We start from the raw sequence: 13802 nt of genomic DNA, 5'->3' as shown, positions 1-13802 counted from the left end.
GCTGAAGTCGGACGCTTAACCGACTGCGCCACCCAGGCGCCCCTATTCTCAGTTTTTAAGAGTCTCTTATGGTTTGCCTCCTTCCCTCTCTAACTTTTTTTTTCCCCTTCCCCTCCCCCATGGTCTTCTGTTAAGTTTCTCAGGATCCACATAAGAGTGAAAACGTAAGGTATCTGTATTTCTCTGTATGACTTATTTCACTTAGCATAACACTCTCCAGTTCCATCCACGTGCTACAAAAGGCCAGATTTCATTCTTTCTCATTGCCAAGTAGTATTCCATTGTATATATAAACCACAATTTATTTATCCATCAGTTGATGAACATTTAGGCTCTTTCCATAATTTGGCTATTGTTGAAAGTGCTGCTATAAACATTGGAGTACAAGTGCCCCTATGCATCAGCACTCCTGTATCCTTTGGGTAAATTCCTAGCAGTGCTATTGCTGGGTCACAGGGTAGGTCTAATTTTTAATTTTTTGAGGAACCTCCACACCGTTTTCCAGAGTGGCTGCACCAGTTTGCACTCCCACCAACAGTGCAAGAAGGTTCCTGTTTCTCCACATCCTCTCCGGCATCTATAGTCTCCTGATTTGTTCATTTTAGCCATTCTGACTGGCGTGAGGTGACATCTCAGTGTGGTTTTGATTTGTAAGGAAATTGCTTTTAAAAGCACAATGAGGGAAAATGGTGGAGTAAGGAACTCCAAAAGTCCACTATTCCATATAAGCAATGAAAAAAGCTGGCAAAAATTGTCCATATCAACTCTTTCAGAGCTCTGAAAACCAAACAAAAGATTACAGCAACCCAGGGAGCATTTATTCAAGAAAAACAGCTAAATCTCTAGGAACAGAAAGCTTTCTAACATTTTTTAAAGTTTACTTATTTATTTAAGTAATCTCTACACCCAACATGGGACTTGAACTCACGACCCTAAGATCAATAGTCTCATGCTCTTCTGACCAAGCCAGCCAGGTGCCCCACACTTTCCAACATTTTAACTTACCCTAGTTCCATCCCCTACTTTTCAACTCAGGGTATCCCGTTAAATAATGGTCTACTTTCCTGGTACCAGTACAAAGGGAGCAAAAGACATCTGATTCTCACAGAATAGTAATTATTTCTTTTGACCTATCTAGTGGTTCCCTGGAGAATGGCCTCAAAAGGCTTGTCTTTATCTCAGCTAACTTGTCTCAGTGCTAAAGCCGCTATCTAGGGGACATTTGTTTTGTTGTTGTTGTTGTTGTTGTTGTTGTTGTTGTTTTTCAGGGGACATTTGTGAAAACAAACAATAATAGACTGCCCAAGAAGCTTGAGAGGAAAGACGGGAGAATAAGGTTTGGGGAATAGGGCCTTGAAAAGCTCCAGAGAGTCTAGAAAATCACGCATATAACCAGGATTGTACATATGCTCAGGAAAGACCTAAGAAAGCCCTAAGTTTTCATATCTGCCTGACTTTGCAAAAGCAAAAAAGAAGGTTAAGACAGTTGTAAATTACCTGAGTATTGAGGGTATACCCCAACCTACAAACATACAACATACTGCAAAGACTGGGAGATTTTTAAATTTTTTAAATATTTTAATTTTTTTATTTCCAGGCATTTAAGAAAATCTCTGTTTAATCATTAGCTGACCAGCAAGCTAATAGAACAGAGACTTCAGTGGCCACACACAACAAATAATAGATTTTATAAAATTAGTTCAGAAAACTAGTCCCATGTCAGGCTTTGTGCTAACGGAGACTGGAGCCTGCTTCGGATTCTGTGTCTCCCTCCCTCTCTACCCCTCCCCCGTTCATGCTCTGTCTGTCTCTCTCTCTCTCTCTCTCACAAATAAATAAACATTAAAAAAAATTTTTTTTAATTAGTTCAGAAAAGTTACTAAACAAATAACAATAACAAACAATAACAATGAACTCAGGAGAGGGAAGAGAATCTGATTTCCAGAGGTGAAACATTATAATATTCAAAATGTCCAATTTTCAACAAAAAAATTATAAGGCAGCCTAAAAAACAAGAAAGCATGGCCCACACACAGGAGAAAAAAAGCAATCAATAAAAATAAAAACCATGTCTATGAGGAAGCCCAAATGTCCTTTACTAGACAAAGACTTAAATCAGTTATTTTAAATGTGTTCATGGGGCGCCTGGGTGGCGCAGTCGGTTAAGCGTCTGACTTCAGCCAGGTCACGATCTCGCGGTCTGTGAGTTCGAGCCCCGCGTCGGGCTCCGGGCTAATGGCTCGGAGCCTGGAGCCTGTTTCCGATTCTGTGTCTCCCTCTCTCTCTGCCCCTCCCCCGTTCATGCTCTGTCTCTCTCTGTCCCAAAAATAAATAAACGTTGAAAAAAAAATTTTTTTAAAAATAAAAAAAATAAATGTGTTCAAATTACTAGAGAAAACTATGTCAAACTGACTAAAGCCAAAACCAAAACTGGCTCAAGAAGAAACAGAAAATCTGAAAAGACCCATAATAAGTAATGATACTGAATCAGTAATCAAAAAACTTCAATGAAGAAAAAACCCAGGATCAAATGGCTTCACTGGTAAATCCTACCAATTGTTTAAAAAAGAATTAACACAAATTTTTCTTAAACGCTTTCAAAAAAATAGAAGATGGGTGAACACTTACTAACTCATTTTATGAGCAGTATTATCTGATACCAAAGCCAAAGACATCACAAAAAAAGGAAAATTGCAGACCAATATCCCTTATGAATATATACAAACATCTTCAACTAAATGTTAGCAAATCAAATGCCACAGGATATTAAAAATATTAAATACTAATGGCCAAATGGCATAAATCCCAAAAATACAAGGTAAGTTTAACATATGGAAATAAATCAATGTGATAGACCATAATAATGGAAATAAAGCAGAAAAATACATGATTATTTCATTAGATGCAGAAAAAGAATTTGACAAAATCCTTTTCATGATAAAAGCACACCCTTTCATGATAAAAGCACAAAACAAACTAGAAGTAGAAGGTAAACTCCTCAACCCAACAAAGGACATTGATGGAAAATTCATAGCTAACATCATAATGGTGAAAGACTGAAAGCTTTTCTCCCTAAGATCAGAAACAAAACAAAGATGTATACTCTTTACACATCTATTCAACACTGTACTGGAATTTCTAGCCAGGGCAATTGGACAAGACAAACTAAAAGAATCCAGATTGTAAAGACAGAAGTAAAACTCTTATTTGCAAGTGATATGATCTCATATTTGGAAACTTCTAAAGGATACACACAAAACAAAAAAACTTATTAGAGATAATAAAGTTAAGCAAAATTGCAGGATATAAGATCATTACACAAAAATCAATTTTATTTCTGTACACTAGCAATAAACAATCTGAAAATGAGATTAAGAAAATAATTCTATCATCAAAAATAAAACATTTGGGAATAAAGTTAACCAAGGAAATGCAAGGCTTGTATACTGAAAGCTCTAAAACATTTCTGAGAGAAATTTAAGAAGACCTAAATAAATACAAAGTCATCTCATGTTCATGGACTGGAATATTGTTAAGATGGAAATATTCCCCAAATTGATCTATATATTCAATGTAATCCCTACTGCAATTTCAACTGCTCTTTTTCCAGAAATGGACAAGCTGATCCTAAAATTCATGTGAAATGCAAAAGCCTTTGAATAGGCAAAACAATCTTAAAAAAAAAAAAAAAAAGTTGAAGGACTCACATGTCCTGATTTCAAAACTTACTACAAAGCTATAGTTATCAAGGCAATGTGATAGTGGCATAAAGATAAATATATAAATAAATGGCACAGAGTTGAGAACTCAGAAATACACTCATACATTATAGTCCAATAATTGTCAACAAGGATGGAGGTGGATGGTGTGGGGACTGATAGTCTTTTCAACAAATGGTGTTGGAAAAACTGGACATCCACATCAAAAAGAATCTGGACTCCTACCTAACACCATATACTAAAATTGTACCAAAGACTTAAATGTAAGAACTAAAACTATGAAACTCTTAGAAGGAAACAGGTGTATACCTTTCTAACCTTGAATTAGGAAATGGTTTCTTAGCTATGACACAAAAAGCACTAGCAACCAAACTAAAAATAAAGTTATTTCATCAAAATTAAATGTTTCATACATCAAAGGGCTCTAAGAAGAAAGTGAAAGGGAACCTACAGAATGGGAGAAAATACATGTATCTGCGAGGGTCTAGTATCCAGATTAATCTAACTCAACAATGAAGAACAAATAACCCTATTTAAAAATAAGCAAAGGATCTGAATATACATTTCTTCAAATTAGATATACAAATGACCAATAAGCACATGAAATGATGCATCATTGGTCATCAGGGAATGCATATCAAAACCACAATCTGATAAGACTTCATACCCGCTAGGATGGTGATATGGGCTGAATTGTGTCCCCCAAAAATCCATATGTTGAAGTTCTAACCCCTGTTACCTCAGAATGTGATTATTTGGAGGAAGGTCCTTTAAAGTGGCATTTAAGGTAAAATGAGATGGTTTGGGTGGGTCTAATCTAATATGACTCATGTTTTCATAAGAGAAGATTAAGACACATACACAGGAAAGACCATGTGAAGACGCAGAGAGAAGATAGCCATTTACAAAACAAGGAGAGAGACCTTCAGAAGAAACTAGCCCTGCCAACACTTTGATATACTTCCAGCCTCCAGAATTGTAATAAAATACATTGTCCAAGCCTGTGGACAGTCTGTGGTAGTTTGTTACATTAGCCCTAGCAAACTAATACAGAGGGCTATTTTTAAAAATAGACAATAACAAGTTGGTACTGAAGATGTGGAGTAATTTGACCCTCATACATTGCTCATGGGAATTTTAAATGATGCAGCTCATGTGGAAAAAATTTTTACAATTTCTTAAAAACTAAACACAGAGTTATCATATGATCCAGCAATTCCACTCCTAACTATGCCCAAGAGAACTGAAAAATATGTCCACAAAAAACCTGCATGTGAATGTTATTAGCAGTATTATATACAACAGGCAAAAAGTAGGAATAACCCCAAAAAAGATATTCAGATGGCCGACACATGAAAAAATGCTCCACGTCACTCATTATCAGGGAAATACAAATCAAAACCACAATGAGATACCACTTTACACCTGTCAGAATGGCCAACATTAACAACTCGGGCAACAACAGATGTTGGTGGGGATGTGGAGAGAGAGGATCTCTTTTGCATTGTTGGTGGGAATGCAAGCTGGTGCAGCCACTCTGGAAAACAGTATGGAGGTTTCTCAAAAAACTAAAATAGAACTACCCTACGACCCAGCAATTGCACTACTAGGTATTTATCCAAGGGACACAGGTATGCCATTTCGAAGGGGCACATACACCCCAATGTTTATAGCTGCACTATCAACAACAGCCAAAGTATGGAAAGAGCCCAAATGTCCATTGATGGATGGATGAATGGATAAAGAAGATGTGGTATGTATATGTATATGTATATATATCTATATCTATATATATATGTGTGTGTGTGTGTGTGTATACACATACATATATACATATATATGTATTACTTGGCAATCAAAAAGAATGAAATCTTGCCATTTGTAACTACGTGCATGGAACTAGAGGGTATTATGCTAAGTGAAATTAGTCACAGAAAGACAAATATATGACTTCACTCATATGAGGACTTTAAAACACAGAACAGATGAACATAAGGGAAGGGAAGCAAAAATAATAAAAACGGAGGGGGACAAAACATAAGAGACTCTGAAATATGGAGAACAAATAGAGGGTTACTGGAGGGGTTGTGGGAGGGGGAACGGGCTAAATGGGTAAGGGGCATTAAGGAATCTACACCTGAAATCATTGTTGCACTATATGCTAACTAATTTGGATGTAAATTAAAAAAAATAAAATTAAAAAAATTTTTAAGTCAGGCTCTGGGCTGATGGCTCAGAGCCTGGAGCCTGTTTCCGATTCTATGTCTCCCTCTCTCTGCCCCTCCCCTGTTCATGCTCTGTCTCTCTCTGTCCCAAAAATAAATAAACGTTGAAAAAAAAATTTTTTTTTAATTTTTAAAAAGTAGGAATAACCCAAGTATCCATAAACTGATGAAAAGACAAACAAAATATGGTTTATCCAATACAATGAAGTACTATTCAGCCATAAAAAGGAGTAAAGTACTAATACATACTACAACATCGATGAACCTTGAAAAAATTACGCTATGTGAAAGAAGCCAGACAGAAAAGTCTAACTAGTACATAATTTAATTTATATAAAGTGTCCAGATTGAAAAATCTGTGAAGACAGAAAGGAGATTAGTGGTTGACAAGGGATGGAGGGAGAAAGGGGATGAGGAAATTGGGAGGTATGGGGTTTCTTTTAAGGATAATGGAAAGTTCTGGAATTAGTGGTGATGATTACACAAGCTTGCAAATATTCTAAAAACCACTGAGTTATATACTTTATGTGGTTAAAATGGTGACTTTTATGTTATGTGAATTTTATCTTAATTTTTAAAAAAAACTACATTGAGATATCACCTTACGACCAAAACAATGGCTAACATTTAAAAAAAAAAATTTAAATCTTTATTCACTTTTAAGAGACAGAGAGAGAACATGAGGGGCGGGGGGCGGAGAGAGGGGGGACACAGAATCCAAAGCAGGCTCCAGGCTGTCAGCACAGAGCCCGACGCAGAGCTCGAACCCACAAACCGTGAGATCATGACCTGAGCCAAAGTTGGAAGCTCAACTGACTGAGCCACCCAGGCGCCCCATCAATGGCTAACATTTTAAAGACTGGTGCTACCCAATGTTGACAGGGACAGGAGCAACTGAAACTTTCATAGGTTGCCAGTGGGGATTCAAAATGACTCAGCCACATTGGAAAACAATTTGGCAGTTTCTTATAAAGTTAAACATACACTTACTATATATCCCAGCAATCTCACTCATAGGTATTTTACCCAAGAGAAATACCTTGGGTATACATATATGAAATATATATATATGGATATATATATATATATCCATATGAAGACCTACATGTGAATATTGATAGCAGCTCTGTTCATAATAGCCCCCAAATGGAAACAACTCAAATGTCCACCTAACAGATTGTGGTCCCAGAATGACTAAAGGTAAAAATACTGATAATAATAGCAATTTCATTCCTGGAGATATACACAAGAAAAGTGAGTGAGTATATCCATTTAAAAAGACACACACAGGAAAGTTTACAGCATTATTATTCAGAAGGTCTGAAAATTTGCCACAACCCAAGTGTCAATTATCAGTAAAACGGATAAGTTAAATGTGGTATAAATCACACAATGGCATTTACACAGCAATTAAAAAGGAAGAACTACTGGTACATGTATCAACAAGGATGAATGTACACACATAATGTTGAGCAAAAGAAGCCAGACCTAAGAGTATATACTCTATGATCCCATTCACAGAAAATTCAAGAAACTAAAACAATTTTATGGTGATAGAAGTCAGAATAGTGGTTATCCACAGAGGATGGAGAGGGGGCAGGCGGTGAAAGGTACAATGGGCATCACCTGAGAAGCACCTGAGAGATGTCTGGCATCACCTGAGAAGCACCTGAGAGATGTCTGGGACACTGGAAAGTTCATGCTCCGGTTAGCAGTTACATAAGTGCACACACATGAAAATTTATCAAGCTGAACATTTAAGATTTATGTACTTATGTGCCCAATTAGTAAGTGTTTTAAATTTTCAAAGAAAATAAAAACTACCCCAGTCTACCTACCTGCCTCCAATTCATCCATAGTCCCATTAAAATTATCCTATGAGATTTTTCAAAATATTATAATAGCTCAAAGATTGCCTTAAATCTTTTTTTTTTTTGACATCCATGACCCCAGATTTCCCAAGCTTAAGGTAACTATTTATGAACTAAAAATTCATTAAAGAAAGTTAATACCTACCTTACACTTTGATGTTAGCCTTCACCAAAGGATCCTTCCAGCTAAATGTCCAGTGGCACAGGCAGAGTCAAAATACTTGGTAAAGTCACCACCAAACAGCCACTGACTTACTCATTATTTAGACAAACAAAAGACGAAGTCCCTCTCTTCAAGTAGATATTAAACAACCAGAGTGTTTTTGCTCTTTCTTACGTGCAGCTTTCTCATGCTGTCCTCTGACGCTCCATTGCTCAGGCTCTTCGTTCTCCCCGGTGTCCAAGGAACCCCTGCTGAGGGCTGCTCTTACTCCTTAATATCTTCCCATAAAGATAACCCTAGGAGCCCTAAAACAGACCAAACCAGGCAGCAAGATAATTTGTCAGAGGTGAGCTCTATTCCATAACATCCACAAGTCTCTGCACTATAGGGACTCACAAATCTGCAAAGCTCCATTCAGGATTGAGAGATGGGAAGAACAAAGCATTTGGGATAGAGAGGAGAAAAAGGCTAATCTAAATTTCATATTCTGACTACCAAACTCCTAGAATTGTACCTCTGGTTTAAAAGCCTGGACATTGAGAGTTCTTAATTTAATCAGCCCACACAGGTTAGGAAAGAAATAGATTCTAGCAAGGGGTGAGTGCTGTAATGTTTTCATCAAAGACGACTGCAGAACATACACTCATACATACATTCCATCAGCTTTCCAGATTAATTTACTATTATAAGACCACTATTTAAATCTTCCTTGTTTCAAATTAAATCTTTAGTTTGCCACCACCGTAGCAGGCTAAGATGTAATCTTAGGTTGGAAAAATGAGAAACCATGTGGAAAAAAAAAAAAAAAGAAAGGAAACATTCCACAACCATAAAGAATTAGGAAATCACTGTACCAGACTACAGGATTCTGCAGGGGAAAGAACTATGTCACCATGACAACCTGGGATATTTTTATTGAGAGAGTTGATAGGTTCTACAGAAACATTTTTCATAATTTGGAGGCTGAAAGTAATATATAAGAACATGTGTGGGAGTTGAGAGACATTTCAAATTTGGATTTTCATCTTTTTTTTTTCAGCTTTTCCTTGCAATCTACATGTTGCCAAATCTTGTTTTTTAAGGGCGAAGGGATAAAAGTAATTTTTATACCCCATATTCATATATAAGCATTAGGTACATGTGTGTATTTATGTAACTTCACTCATTAACAAAGAATACAAAGTTTCTTGACAAGCAGGGGAAATTTGTATCAATTAATGGCTCAAAATAGTTTATATATTTGCATACCCATCCTTGGCTTAAAAATCTGAAAGTATCAGATAGACATTTCTGTCATGTATTGTATCCATACTATATTACTTCTCATTTGACTTCATAACATTTTTATCTTCTATTTTTAATTTCCTTTGTACCATTTCCCAAAGAGTCTGTATATGGTTCTGCTACATGTGTATTATCCACCTGGTATATGCTAGTTTACTTAACAAAGTGTATGTTTTCAATGTTATTTTGCCTACAAAGCAGATGTAAAATAAAACAAAACATTTGTCTCTCTGTGTCTTATAACAGATACTTCACAGCTATCATTTATTCAAGCTTCACAATATTTTACAGGTATTATTATCCCCATTTTAGAGATGAAGTAACTGTTATCAAGGAGATGATATATTTGCTACTTCCACAGGGAAGTGTCAGGTCTGTGTTAAAACCCAGGTCTATTTGACACCTGAGAGTCTTCCCATTTCCTATGTTACATTGAATCTCAACGTCCTCATAATTCTTGAAGCACAGACTTTGCACTTACAAATAAATAAATAAACTGTTTCTGGACAATAAAGCAATATATAATGCAATATAATACAACATATCTATACTTCCAGCTAAGATACCTGTAATTTCTTGCATTGAAGACATCCTCTGCTCCAAACACATATCAACGACACATAAAATATAAAAAGAAAAATTATGAAACAAATAAAGAGGGTGCCTGGGTGGTTCAGTCAGTTGAGCATCCAACTCCTGATTTTGGCTCAGGTCATGGTCTCACAGGTTGTGGGATCAAGCCCCACACTGGGCTCCATGCTGGGCTTGGAGCCTGCTTGGGATTCATTCATTCATTCATTGATTCTCTCTCTCTCTCTCTCTCAAACTAAATTAAAAACGATACAAACCATTATCATGCTCAGAAACCATATAAACCTCTCTGAGGCCCAGAACACCAAAGCTGAGGCCTGCTGGGCTCCCCATCTAGGAATTTTGTACTGCTGTGTACAGGGACCAAAAATCCTCCCAAGAAAGGGAAGGGATGAATTCAAGTTCACTGCTGAAACCAGGGGCTTCTTCACCCATGAAAAAAAGTTAAAAAGGGCTGCAGTGACTCCTTCTAGAGCCATGGCTTAGGGAGCCAGGAGAAAGGTGACACAGCACCACACCCAGGACCTGGGCCAAGCTGCCCACTAGTTCAGAGACTGGATCTGTAATTTCTCTTAATAGCATAGCCAGACAAGCCTAAGCCAGGAATATAAGTCCTAATTCTAGTCTGGGAGTTCCTTGGGGAAAAATGGAGGCAACTAAGAGTTAACAAAGAGTGAGAAAAACAAACAAATTTCCTAATCAGGATGTCTGCATATCAAAATTCCAAAACATATAACGAAATTCATACTTAGAACAGTGACCAACAAAATTAGAGGAGATAAGTTCATCCCAGATGAAATGAACATAAGAAAATGATTTGAAAATGAGTTTTAAATAAGCATGTAAGCATATTTAAGTATTCTCTAAGAAAGTTAAAAGAAAAAATACACGGAATTATAAAAGCAAGGAGAAAAACAAAAGGTTGACATGGAAAAGCATCTACTAGATATCCTGGAAATAACAAAATATAGTCATTGAAGTAAACAATAGACAAAATACACTCTGGTCTCAGTTGGAAGAAAAAGTTTAGTAAATTAATAGAACTGAGGATTCACCCAGATCTCCACATGGCAAGATAAGATGAAAAGGAGAGGAAAGAGAAGGAGGAGGACAGGAGGAGTGGTTAAGAGTAGTTAGGGGCGCCTGGGTGGCGCAGTCGGTTAAGCGTCCGACTTCAGCCAGGTCACGATCTCGCAGTCCGTGAGTTCGAGCCCCGCGTCAGGCTCTGGGCTGATGGCTCAGAGCCTGGAGCCTGTTTCCGATTCTGCGTCTCCCTCTCTCCCTGCCCCTCCCCCGTTCATGCTCTGTCTCTCTCTGTCCCAAAAATAAATAAATGTTGAAAAAAAAATTAAAAAAAAAAAAAGTAGTCAGAAGACAAAAGAATGAAGAGGGTTTAATAGCGATCTAATAGGAATTCCAGAAAAAGATAATAGAGGAAATGGTAGGAAAAACAATATTCACAGAGATAATGGGGTCAACATTTCTGAATTGAACAAAGAAGTTTTCAGAATGAAAGTTCACATTGAATGCTAATTAGTAAAAAGCAATTCTGGGGCGCCTGGTGGCTCAGTCTATTAAGATTCTGACCTTGGCTCAGGTCATGATCTCATGGTCTATGAGTTCAAGCCCCACATCAGGCTCTCTCTGCTCTCAGCACAGAGCCCGCTTTGGATCCTCTGTCTCCCTCTCTCTGCCCCTCCACCACCTGTGCTCTCTCTCTGGCTCTCTCAAAATAAATAAATAAACTTTAAGAAAAAAAAGAAAAAAGCAATTCCACATATACAAAGTAGATCTTAAAAACCAACAGGAGAAAGGGCAGGTTAGCTGCAATGGAATGACATTTAGACTTACAGCAGACTTAATCAGCAACAATAGATGTTAGAACACAATGAGTAATTAAGAATACTATGGAAAAATAACTGTGGGTCTCAAAGTATATCAAACCCTAAATATCATTCAAGAAAGAAACCAAAGTAAAGATATTATCAGTGACACAAAACTAAGAGACCTTATCACAAACACTTGCTAAGAAACAAGAATGAGCAAAGAAATTCTTTTGAATATGTTGGTGAATTTGCTTATTATTAAAAGGCTAATTTTGAGGGAACAAAATAAACTAAGAAATACGGGTAGCAATGTTTAGTGAAAAGTTAACGTCTAGTAAAGTCTTATTTGGGAAGAAGACAGAAATAAGATTTTTATTAGATATTTTGTTAGGAATAGAAATGGAATTAGTATTTGGCATAAGGGAATTTTTATACATACCTAGTAGAAGTACAACCAATTTGGAGAGCAATTTCTAGTAGATGAGGATGTATTCTTCCCTCTCAGCCAGCAATTCCAATTCTAGGAACATGTAAAGAAAACATCCCAGGGGCGCCTGGGTGGCTCAGTCAGTCAGTTGAACTTCCAACTTCGGCCTAGGTCATGATCTCTCAATTCTGTTTGTGAGTTCATGTCCCACATTGGGCTCATCGGACTCACAGCTCAGAGCTTGGAGCCTGCTTCAGATTCTGTGTCTCCCTTTCTCTGCCCCTCCTGCACTGGCAGTCTGCCTCATTCTCTCTCTCAAAAATAAACAAACATTAATAAAGAAACAAAATGTTTAAAAAAATCACAAATGCGAGCAAGGAGACATACAAGAATATTCATAACAGCATTAGTAATAATAGTAAAAAACTATAAACAACGTAAATGTGTATCAGCAGAATAAAGGATTAGTAAATTGTGATTTGTATTTGGAATACTGTGTGCAGTAGGAAAAAGTGAATGAACCAGAATTAGAAGTAGAAACATGAGTAAAATCTTATAACGTTGAGAATAAAAAACAAGTCGCAGAAAGATGCAGAGTATAACATTCTAGTTTTAAAATGTTTAAAATTTAGTTTTAAAATATTATATGTTGTATATAATACTTAAAATCAATGGAAAACTTAACAGTACATGGGAATGAAAAAAGCCAAAATCAGGATAGTAGTTACCTTTGGGAAGATGAAAAGGAATGGCATTGTGTATGGGGTACCAAGAGGCTTCAACTATACTTGTAATATTTTCTTTTTTTTAAAGCTTATTTTATTTCTTTTCAGAGAGAACACAAGCAGGGGAGGGGCAGAGAAAGAGGGAGACACAGAATCTGAAGCAGGCTCCAGGCTCTGAGCTGTCAGCACAGAGCCTGACATGGGGCTCGAATTCATGAGTTGTGAGATCATAACCTGAGCTGAAGTGGGACGCTTAACCAACTGATCCACCCAGGCGGCTCTTGTAACACTTGACTTCTTAAGCTGGGTGTAGGGATAAATGAATAAACGAATGAGTGAATGAATTTTAACCGCAAATGTCATCAGAGTATACCTGATAAAGAGGTATAACTAAAACAGTACCTGGAAAGATTATTTAAATTGGAACTTAACAAACTACAAATGTTATGCATTTGTTATGGTATCAACATATTTTCTTTCCCCTAGCTTTATTGAGGTATGATTGGCAACTAAAAACTATATATTAAGGTATGCAATATGATGTTTTAATATATGTATACATTTTTAAATGATTATCACAATCAAGCTTAACATACCCATCACCTCACCTACTCACCTAGTTACTATTTGTGTGTGTGTGTGTGTGTGTGTGTGTGTGTGTGTGTGTGTGTGTGTGTGTGTTGAGGACATTTAAGATCTACTCTCTTAGCAAATTTCAAATATACAATACATTATTATTAACTATACTCACCATGCTATATAGTAGGTCTCAGAACTTCATCTTATAACTGCAAGTTTGTAACCTTTGACCAATACGGTATTACCTTCTGATTCTTTCTGTCCTCTAGAAACTAGCGAAGGCCTTCTCCAGTTGTGTCAAAGTAAAACGTTTCTGTTTCAGTTTGTTTTGGACTTTTCTTCTTTCTCCTGGCTCTGCCTTGTTTGCCGATCCAATCTGGACATCCCAGTCC

At 36.9% G+C, this 13802-nt stretch overlaps 1 long non-coding RNA gene across 1 annotated transcript; it reads right to left on the bottom strand.

Moving 5' to 3' along the window:
• Nucleotides 1–7211: 7211 nt before the first annotated feature.
• Nucleotides 7212–9850, bottom strand: LOC121011685 (uncharacterized). Its single transcript, XR_005781694.1, has 2 exons — nucleotides 7614–9850; nucleotides 7212–7581 (listed from the first exon to the last, which is right to left on the bottom strand). It is a non-coding gene; the product is annotated as an uncharacterized LOC121011685 (long non-coding RNA).
• Between the last annotated feature and the right edge of the window lie 3952 nt (nucleotides 9851–13802).

Source organism: Herpailurus yagouaroundi, unplaced genomic scaffold (genome assembly GCF_014898765.1).
Source record: "Herpailurus yagouaroundi ecotype Mexico unplaced genomic scaffold, PumYag 195, whole genome shotgun sequence".
Taxonomy (NCBI): Eukaryota; Metazoa; Chordata; class Mammalia; order Carnivora; family Felidae; genus Herpailurus; species Herpailurus yagouaroundi.
The sequence above is the reverse complement of the archived record's forward strand: the minus strand, read 5'-3'. Positions and strand labels throughout refer to the sequence as shown.